We start from the raw sequence: 10,648 nt of genomic DNA, 5'->3' as shown, positions 1-10,648 counted from the left end.
AGGTGACATACGGACCGTCTACGGAACGGAAACGGATGCCACATGGATGCACCTGTGAAAAAAAACGGACTGTTTTTTGCAGACCACAAAAATGGATCGGTCGTGTGAATGTAGCCTTATTCTGATCTGCCGTTTATAAACAGCAGGCAGAAATAAGTGAATAACGCCCCACAGCGTCAGAAAATCTCCGGGGTTTCAGGGCTAGCTGAGACCCTGGAGATCATGATTCAGGATGGTTTTTCCGGTCCCCGCTCACGTGATCACAGGTATACACCGTATACCGATGATCACGTTACAGTAAATGACAGCGCCGGTAAAAAATTATTTATCTCCCATCTGGCATGAACAAACATGATAAATGTCCTCCCCGGTCCCCTCCGGTCCCCCGGTGTCACCAAAGTGCCCCCCCCGATGCCCTCCCAGAAATCCAAGATGGCCGCGCGCCGGCCGCATTCACCCTACTCCTCTGATTTCTGTCGCATGTGCCATGACACATGCGACAGAAAACTCCTCCCCAGGCCCTGCCAGGTCACCCCCTATAACCCCACCGGTGTTCCCCGGTGTCCCACGGTACCTGTGCAGCGTTGATCCCCCCACGGCCCTCTCCTTCACAATAGACGCTGACGCATGCACAGAGCGGCTGTCAGCTCAGCTTCCTGTGTTCAGACACAGTGAGTGGTGGTTATGCATCTGTAAGCTAAATGGGCGGCACGGTGGCTCAGTGGTTAGCACTGCAGTCTTGCAGCGCTGAGGTCCTGGGTTCAATTCTCACCAAGGGCATCATCTGCAAGGAGTTTGTATGTTCTCCCCGTGTTTGCGTGGATTTCCTCCGTGTACTCCGGTTTCCTCCCACACTCCAAAGACATACAGCGTTATGGAATTAATAACGCTATATAAATGAATAAATTATTATTACTGCAATGCCCTGCTCATGAGGTAAGGAACATAATTGATCAGGAGAGCTATATACTACATTTCCAAATGGAGGGATTTGCTTTTATAGTTTCCCTGCTGAACGACTACCAAACATGAGAGTCCGTTATACGCCACAAGAAAACACATCTAAATAGCGAGCTGTTGCTAAGTATTCATTCAGCTGGATAACTGGACTTAAAGGGGTATTCCATCTCCAAGATCCTATCCCCAATATATAGTAGGTGGAATAGCAATAATATCAGCAAATACCAATATTTGGAAATGTAGAATAGTTCTCCTGATTAGGCATGCCCTTACCTCATGAGTAGGGCATTGCAGCTTTGGTAGCAACCATTACGACATGGACTCTGCTGCTGTGGACCCGGGGAGAGTGAGTGCAGATTCATTGCACCCACACTCCTCACATGAAGGGTCTGCACTCCTAGAAAATGGGGGATATGTTCCCTCAGTGTCTCCCCCTATATTCTAGACGGTCCATAGTCGTCGTGGGACCCCTTTATTTTTTTTCTTACAATAAATTGGTGAAAAAGGAAATGTTTTGGGGACTGTTTTTTCAAATAAATTTCTTTTGTCGATTTTCTTATTTGTTAGTACTGACAGTTTATGATGTTGGGTATCTAATAGACGCCATGACATCACAAACTGCTGGGCTTGATCTCAGGTGACTTTACAGCTAGTATCAATCCGATTTATTACCCCGTTTGCCACTGCACCAGGGCACGGGATGAGCTGGGGTGAAACGCCAGGATTGGCGCATCTAGTGGATGCGCCACGTCTGGGGTGCCTGCGGCCTGCTATTTTTAGGCTGTGAAGGCCCAATAACTATGGACCTTCCCACCCTGAGAATACCAGACCACAGCTGTCCGCTTTACCTTGGCTGGTGATCGAATTTGGGGGGGACCCTACTTTTTTGTGTAATTATTAATATTTATAAAATAATTATAAAAAAAGAGCCTGGGGGGACCTCCACATTAGATCCCCAACCACGGTAAAGCTGCCAGCTGTGGTTTTCAGGCTACAGCCGTCTGCTTTACCCTAGCTGGCTATCAAAAATGGGGGGACCCAACGTCATTTTTTTTTTTAACTATTTTTTAAATAGAAAAAATTAATGGGCTTCCCTGTATTTTGATTGCCAACCAAGGTAACGGCAGGCAGATGGGGGTGGCAACCCATAGCTGTCTGCTTTATCTGCGCTGAGAATCAAAAATACCGCGGAGCGCTACGTCATTTTTTTTAAAGATTTATTGTTACAGCACTGTGATGTCCAGCAATCAAAATACAGGGAAGCCCATTTTGTTTTTAGTTATTTAAATAAATAATTAAAAAAAATATATATGGGCTCCCGCTGCATTTTTTGTATTGCTAGCTAAGGCTAATCCAAGCAGCTACTGGCTGCTAACCCCCACTGCTTGGTGTTACCTTCACTGGCAATAGAAAATACAGGGAAGCATTTTTTATTTTTTTTGCCAAAAAACTACAAAAAAAGGACGTGAGCTTCGCCATATTTTTGTATGCTAGCCAGGTATAGCAAGCAGGTGCTGGAAGAGTTTGATACAGCGCCAGAAGATGGCGCTTCTATGAAAGTGCCATTTTCTGAGGCGGCTGCAGACTGCAATTCGCAGCAGTGGGGCCCAGAAAGCTCAGGCCAACCTGTGCTGCGGATTCCAATCCCCAGCTGCCTAGTTGTACCTGGCTGGACACAAAAATGGGGCGAAGCCTACGTCATTTGTTTTCTAATTTCATGAAATTCATGAAATATTAAAAAAAGGGCTTCCCTTTATTTTTGGTTCCCAGCCGGGTACAAATAGGCAACTGGGGGTTGGGGGCAGCCGTACCTGCCTGCTGTACCTGGCTAGCATACAAAAATATGGCGAAGCCCACATAATTTTTTCAGGGGGCAAAAAACTTCTGCATACAGTCCTGGATGGAGTATGCTGAACCTTGTAGTTCTGCAGCTGCTGTCTGTCTGTATGGAGAAGAGCAGACAGCAGCTGCAGAACTACAAGGCTCAGCATACTCCATCCAGGACCGTATGCAGAAGTTTTTTGCCCACCAAAAAAATGACGTGGGCTTCGCCATATTTTTGTATGCTAGCCAGGTAGATCAGGCAGCCACGGGCTGCCTCCAACCCCCAGTTGCCTATTTGTACCCGGCTGTTAACGAAAAATATAGGGATGCCCGTTTTTTTTAATTATTTCACTTATTTCATGAAATAATTACAAAACAAATGACGTGGGCTTCGCCCCATTTTTGTGTCCAGCCAGGTACAACTAGGCAGCTGGGGATTGGAATCCACAGCACAGGTTAGCCCGAGGTTTCTGGGCGCCTCTGCTGCGAATTGCAGTCCGGAGCCGCCCCAGAAAATGGCGCTCTCATAGAAGCGCCATCATCTGGCACTGTATCCAACTCTTCCAACAGCCCTGGAGCCGGGTGGCTTGTTGGGTAATCATGAGTTAATACTGGCTTTGTTTTACTAGCCAGTATTAAGCCAGAGATTCTTAATGTCAGGCACGTTTGACCCGGCCATTAAGAATCTCCAATAAAGGGTTAAAAAAAAACACCACACAGAGAAAAAATACTTTAATAGAAATAAATACACAGACACATTAGAGACTCCATCTTTATTACCCCCTGTCAGCCCTCCACGATCCATGGTCTTCTGTCTTTCTCGTTCAACAAATGCAGCTCTGCTCCATCACTGCTGCATGGGGGAAGACGCTGCTTCCCGTGCAGCCTTCACTCCGTGAAGGCTGCACGGGAAGCAGCGTGCAGCCTTCACTCCGTGAGAGATCAGTGCTGCTGGCGGTGACAGACGCGTTACCATAGCAACAGGGCTCCGATCATGTGATTCCTGGAGCCGCGGTTAGCGGTGACGTCACCGCTAACTTCGTTGCTATGGCAACGGTGATCTCCGTTAATGACCGGATGTGTCAGCCGGTCCCTAACGGAACGGGGAGTCGACCGTGTGCTAGAGCATGTCGCCGGTACACGGCGATACACAAATGTGCACCGTGTACCGGAGAGTGCAATGACAGGTCCTACATGACGCGTCATAGTCATGTGACCAGTCTGTGGCCAATGAGATAATAGCCACGTGACTGGTCACATCGCTATTTTGACGTCACGATAGGTCCTGCATCACTGCTGGCAGTGCTGGTCACCGAGAGGATTCAGCGATCATCGGATAGAATAGCGGCAGGAGACAGAGTGCAGGAGGGATCGCGGGGACCGGTAAATGTTATGGCAATGTTTATTAACTGTATGTGTACATTTATAATGCGTTTTTATGTGTTTGTGATTGCCTCCCATTATATCCTATTGGTTCGAGTTCGGTTCGTCGAACGTTCGCCGAACTGAACTCGAACGAGACCTCCGTTCGATGAACCGAACTCGAGCCAAACCACGGCCAGTTCGCTCATCTCTACTTATAAGTCTCCTAACACTGGCATGTCAAGCATGTCCCTCTCCATAAAAAAGACATCACCTATTAGTTCCCTATGATACTTACTGACAGATATACTGTATTAGTTGGGGGCGTACTGTGCACCATGCTTTATCGTTTTTTCTTGTGTAAATGATTCCAGGTTGAAGTAAAAGAGACGACTACCGGTCTTAGAATTGTAGAATACTTTATCTTTCCAGAAGAAGAACTTGTACTGCTGGAAATTTTTCTTTGGGAGACAGATAATGTCCAATCACCAGCCGCGCATAGCCTGGTGATTGCTTGGTGGCATGGGCCCCTATTTTTTCTATTAAGGTTTTTATAATTTTTGGTATTAATGTCGTTTTTACCGTAGGTGAGGCGTGCTATGTAATGTAGCCTGGTGGTTGAAGGGTTAATCTGCCCTCTAGTTGCAATGCGAGCAGGCTGCTGTGATTGGCCAGCCTGCTGCGCGCCTAATTAAAAGTTTTCTATTGGTGCTCAGTAAAGAGCGGGAGTTTTTACCTTTATAAAGCATCAGCTGCCAGTCAACTGTGTGAGTTCCAGCTGGAACACAAAAGAATCCCCCGCCCTCCCTCCCAATTGTTTTATTCGTAGCACTTATTTATTTTTTGTCATGTTGTTTTATTAGTTGGGGAAAAATCGCCCAACTATGTTGGGTGGATTGTGTTTTTTATGGTTAATTCTATTTCTGGTGGTACTTATTCCCAGTTTATGGGTATTTTATTTATTTAATATGGTGATTATTAAATCTTATCAGGTTACCAATAATAAAACACCACGGCCATTTTTCATCCAATTTCGTATCTGTGTATTTATTTATGGTATTTTAATTTGTGTATGGTGGGCTTTATGCTCCCATATCCATAAGTATTGTCTGAGCTTTAGCTGATCACCAGACCCCAGAGATTGCACAGTAAAGCTGAATGTGTGTGTGTAATATTAGTGCATCTCAATAAATTAGACTATTATCAAAAAGTTAATTTATTTCAGTAATTCAATACAAAAAGTGAAACACATTATATCGAATCATTACACACAGAGGGATCTATTACTATATATTATATATAGTCATTACACACAGAGGAGTCTAATTATCACCGCTGTGGGTGCTTTTCACTCGTGCGGCTGGCAGCCCAGGGGATGACTCAGCGCTGTACGTTACAGCCAATAGGATGCCGCCCTGGTTCCGGCACGAAGCGCGAGATTCTAATCACCTCGCCAGGTGCGGTTTCGATTTACCTCACACAGGTGTCGCCTCAGAGCAGCTCGCACAGGCCGGCCATCTGCTCCCGCGCACAATGAAACTGTGAGTAAATGTCCATTTTTACCGAATAAATGCTCGGAATTACTTGACATAAAACGGCAGCACTTAACGCTTTACACTTCTAACGTTACAGACACCGACGAACACCCCTTACGTGTCCCGTTTGCCACTGGGCGAGCTGGTATCTAGCTACGCACCTCAGGAGGGGTTGTATGCGGACACAGACCGACTCCGAGATACAAGAGGCATTGAGCTCGGCCAAGCGCTATCTGTACCGGGTTGCAGGCAACGGTACTACCGTTCATTACCGGGACCTTAAGCCTCTCCCGTCCCTGGACAAGGCGGTGGCATTTTTGAAAGGGCGCGAGTTTCTGGTCACCGGCAAGCCAAGTTTTGATTTCATCCATGCGCTATCTGTAGCCGAGAGCCGTGGCGAAAATGTAACAGGCCAAATGGCGGAGCTCAGCCCGCAGGAATCGGCTTCACAGGTCGAATATGCCCCGGTCTCTTTTCAGTCCGTTCCCGACTTGGAGGGAGAACCCGGCCTAGAGTCCGAAATCACCGCTACTGTCCCTGATTCTCTAGCCGACGAGGAGGTCCTCGATGCTAGTACGGAAAGAGTACGGAATACGCAATGGATGGTCCCAAGCCGTAGAGCTGCTAGAGCCGCCGGCTTGTACAGGCGTCACTCCGTGAACCACCCCATGCTGAGGGCGTTCGCCGAGTATTTGAAGGGCACCCTCCTGGTACAGAATTACAAAACAGAAGTCTCAAATGTCGCCCGATTCCTCCACTACGTAAACCCCTGGGCTGTGACTCTCGAGTACCTGCAAACACCCAGCAAGACCAAGGATTTCTTCACAAAGATGTGTAGCTTGCCGCTCTCCAAGGGGACAACTCTGGTTATGCTTAAACACTTGCGAAGATTCACCGCGTATCAAATGAATGCAACAGACATATGCTTTGAGAGGCCTCAACTCTATCGAGCCTGCGAGCTCTTCATGAACTCTACAAGCGAAATTCAGAAGGTATTATACAAGGGTACGTGCAATGAGATGGTTAGCAAGCGGTACGATTTACTGATGCAAACTTCGAAGACACCCCAGGAATGCCGCCGACTACTGGAGGTGGCAAAGCCGTCATTTATTCGCCGAATACGGGAAATTGAAAGCCGGAGCGTGGTTGAAACCGACGCAGAAGTGACCCATTATCTGCAGGCACTATTGGTCTTGAAACACTTACAGAGGCCTTGTGTTGTACAGAACATGACTGTAAGTACTGCCCAGACCTGCGCGGCCTTGTGCGGTAGCTCAAACCGTCTTAACGTTTTCCTCTAACCCTTAGATCACAGAATGGAACAAGAGGACGGAATACATCCACCGCGGAAGTCGCAACATTGTCATCGGAGTTAAGGAACATAAGATCGCATCAAAACAAGTCGCTGCTTTCGTGCTCTCAGAGCAAGAAGAAACGGTAAGTTTAAGGGCTTGCCGACCCCGCTTGACCCATTTCATCTTGCACAAGTCGGTTGACTGCTTTCATATTTTTTTTCAGTGGTTCAAAGCATATGCAGAGAACATCAAGCCATACTTCACCGGGAGCCGAGAAGAGGAAACGGCCTTCTTCGTGACGGTTAGCGGACGGGCCATCCAGAACATATCGTGCAACCTCCGGCAATTCCACTTACGGTAAGCTTGTCACCAAACCATTTTTAAAACACATGCCGAAAATATGTACTGCCTTTCACAAAGAAAAGAGAACTCTCCCCGGGGCTCCCGCCGGCTTCTCTGGGATCGTTTGCGTTGCCGCTCTGGGCGCCCCCGCCCCCCCCTTGTTTAGGGGGGAGGGAAGGCGGTGAGGTGCCCGTCTCCGCCGCTCCGGGTTTGGGGATCTGAACCCGACTCCCTTTCAATCGGCCGAGGGCGACGGAGGCCATCGCCCGTCCCTTCGGAACAGCGCTCGCCCTTGGCGACCGGCCTCCCACCTTGGTGAGCCCTCCCACCTCGGCGGCGCGGCGCAGTCGGGGCGCACTGAGGACAGTCCGCCCTGGTTGACAGCCGTGCCGGGAGTGGGGGGCCCCCTTCCTCCATCGACGAACCCCGCTTCCCCCCATGGGACCCCCGCCTCCAACCGACGGCCTCCCCGGAGAGGGAGACGCGCCGGCTGGGGGGACTGGGAGGGCGGAGCGGTTCCGGAAGAGGTCGCAGAGGCTTTCGTCTCCCTCGGCCCCGGGCGACGGCGACTGCTGCTGCCGAGAGGGGGATGTAACGCCGGTAGGGCGTGAGCCCCGCGCCCGAGAGCGCGGGCGCAACCGCTCAGCCACCTTCCGCCCCCGAGGCCTTCACAGCCGGCCCGGAGCCGGTCGCGGCACACCGCCGCGGAGGAAATGCACCCTGCGGGGGCCGGAGCCGCCCGGGCCGCATCCGCCCCCTGCCGGCGGCGCCCACCCCGGCCCCCCAAGAGGGGACGGGGGAAGCGGCCCGACTGGCGAGCAGTAGTGCGGGAACCCGGGACGGCCGACCGAAGCCCACCTGGCTGAATCCTCCGGGCGGACCGCACGGACCCCACCCGTTTACCTCTTAGCGGTTTCACGCCCTCTTGAACTCTCTCTTCAAAGTTCTTTTCAACTTTCCCTCACGGTACTTGTCCGCTATCGGTCTCGTGCCGGTATTTAGTCTTAGATGGAGTTTACCACCCGATTTGGGCTGCATTCACAAACAACCCGACTCCGGGGAGACCGGGTCCCGCCGCGCCAGGGGCCGCTACCGGCCTACCACCGTCCACGGGCTGGGGTCACTCTTATAAGGACTCGGGCCCCCGAGCGACACTGGGGTGGTCCAGTCTCCCGTACGCCACATTTCCCGACGCCCGCCAGGCGGACGGGGATTCGGCGCTGGGCTCTTCCCTCTTCACTCACCGTTACTGAGGGAATCCTGGTCAGTTTCTTTTCCTCCGCTTAGCAATATGCTTAAATTCAGCGGGTCGCCACGTCTGATCTGAGGTCTTTAGTCGAGTCAGAGTCCCGGGGAGGGCGGAGGCCGGGCGGGAAAGAGAAACGACACACCACGACACGCCGGTCGTTTTCTGTTTCTCAGGCCTCTTTTCTCCATGTACCGCGCCATTCCACCCCCGCCGCCGTGGGGGAGCGACCGGAGGCAGCCCTGTGTCACCACAGACAGCCTCGCCACGCTCTCCCGATTCCCGGGGCGGGGGCGGGTCTGGCTTTGGGGGGACGCAAGGATACGGGATAGAGGTCTGGGACCCCCCTTCCTCTTCCTTCCAAACCCCAGCAGCGCCGCGGAGGCGATCGACGGAGGGGCGACCCTCAGACAGGCGTAGCCCCGGGGTAAAGCCGGGGCCGCAAGGTGCGTTCGAAGTGTCGATGATCAATGTGTCTTGCAATTCACACTAATTCTTGCAGCTAGCTGCGTTCTTCATCGACGTGCGAGCCGAGTGATCCACCGATAAGAGTCGCGCTCGTTTTTTTTTTCCTCTGGTTAGCGCCGGTCAGCCGCAAAGGTGTAAAAAAACCATTGTGGGACAGGGGTTGTTCCTCTCGGAGGGGGCCCTGTTGTCCTGGGCGCTCAGCCTCCGCCATCCCTCCCTCCGACGGGGAGGGGAACGGAGGAGGGCTCAAGGCTTCTCGACCTACCGCCCGGTCCCAACCCCGGAGTGGGGTGCGGTGCAGGCTCACGCAGGCGAGCGGTACCCGGGACGGCCTGCGATGCGCGGGTCGCTTCTTTTTTTTCCTGCGGCTGGCGGGAGGGAAGGGACTAATCCGCGCCGTCCGCTGTCGTGTGGGGAGGGGGAGCGCCGACGGGGCAGAAGTCGGGTTCCCTCCACCCCCGCAGGGGGTGGGAGAAGAACCGCGTGCTTCCAGCCCCGTGCCTCGGTCGATCGGCGAGACGGCGCTGGCCGCTCGCTCGTGATCCACGGTCGTGATCCACGCTCTTTTTTTTCCTCTAGTTAGCGTCAGTCAGCCACAAGGGCATAAAAAACAGCATGGGACGGGGGGTGTCCCTCTCGGAGCGGGCCCTGTTGTCCCAGGCGCTCGGCCTCAGACGTCCCTCCCTCCGATGGGGAGGGGAGCAGAGGAGGGCTCGAAGCTTTTCAACCTGCCGCCCGATCCCGACCCCGGAGGGGGTGTGCGGGCTCACGCGGGCTCACGGTACCTGGGACGGCCTGTGACGCGCGGGTAGTTTTTCTTCCCTCTGGTCACCATCGGTCGGCCGCAAAATCACAGCGTGGGACGGGGGGGTGTTCCTCTCAGAGGGGGCCCTGTTTTCCCGGACGCTCGGCCTCCACCGTCCCACCATCCCTCCCTCCGACGGGGAGGGGAACAGAGGAGGGCTCAAGGCTTCTCAACCTACCACCCGGTCCCGACCCCGTAGTGGGGTACGGGCTCACGCAGGCGAGCGGTACCCGGGATGGCCTGCGACGCGCGGGTCTTTTTTTTCATGCGGCAGGCGGGCAGCGGGAGGGAAGAGACCCCTCCGCGCCGTCGCCCTGCCACGTGGTGGGGGGGAGCGCCAGCGGGGCCGAAGTCGGGTTCCCTCCACCGAGAAGAACTGCGAGCTTCCAGCCCCGCGCCTCCTCGGGGGGCACTGGGCGAGATGGCGCGGGCCGCTCGCTCTCTCTCGTTAATGATCCTTCCGCAGGTTCACCTGCGGAAACCTTGTTATGACTTTTACTTCCTCTAGATAGCCAAGTTCGATCGTCTTCTGATATCCTCTGTCAAAGCGCCAAGAGAGGGGTCTACCACTGGCACGGGGATGGTCTCAGCCAGGAAAGCCGAAATCCCCTCTCGGTCAGGCTCCCTCCTCCCCAAGAGGTGAGAGTAGAAAGATCTGACGACTTCCAAGATCTCTGACTTGGATCGTACCAGAGATCCTGTACTATCCCTCAAACCCACAATCAGTTTACCATTCACTGATATCTTACAGTTTTTGTAGGGGTCGGGCGAGCGGTATTTCCCGAAATCCCTCTCAAAAACCAAAGATATG

General features: G+C 52.7%; 1 non-coding gene across 1 annotated transcript; it reads right to left on the bottom strand.

The window, feature by feature from the left end:
• Positions 1-8,964: 8,964 nt before the first annotated feature.
• Positions 8,965-9,118, bottom strand: LOC142258689 (5.8S ribosomal RNA). The gene has a single exon (XR_012727840.1). It is a non-coding gene; the product is annotated as a 5.8S ribosomal RNA (ribosomal RNA).
• Positions 9,119-10,648: the final 1,530 nt, after the last annotated feature.

The sequence above is a fragment of the Anomaloglossus baeobatrachus genome (genome assembly GCF_048569485.1).
Source record: "Anomaloglossus baeobatrachus isolate aAnoBae1 chromosome 2 unlocalized genomic scaffold, aAnoBae1.hap1 SUPER_2_unloc_1, whole genome shotgun sequence".
Taxonomy (NCBI): Eukaryota; Metazoa; Chordata; class Amphibia; order Anura; family Aromobatidae; genus Anomaloglossus; species Anomaloglossus baeobatrachus.
The sequence above is the reverse complement of the archived record's forward strand: the minus strand, read 5'-3'. Positions and strand labels throughout refer to the sequence as shown.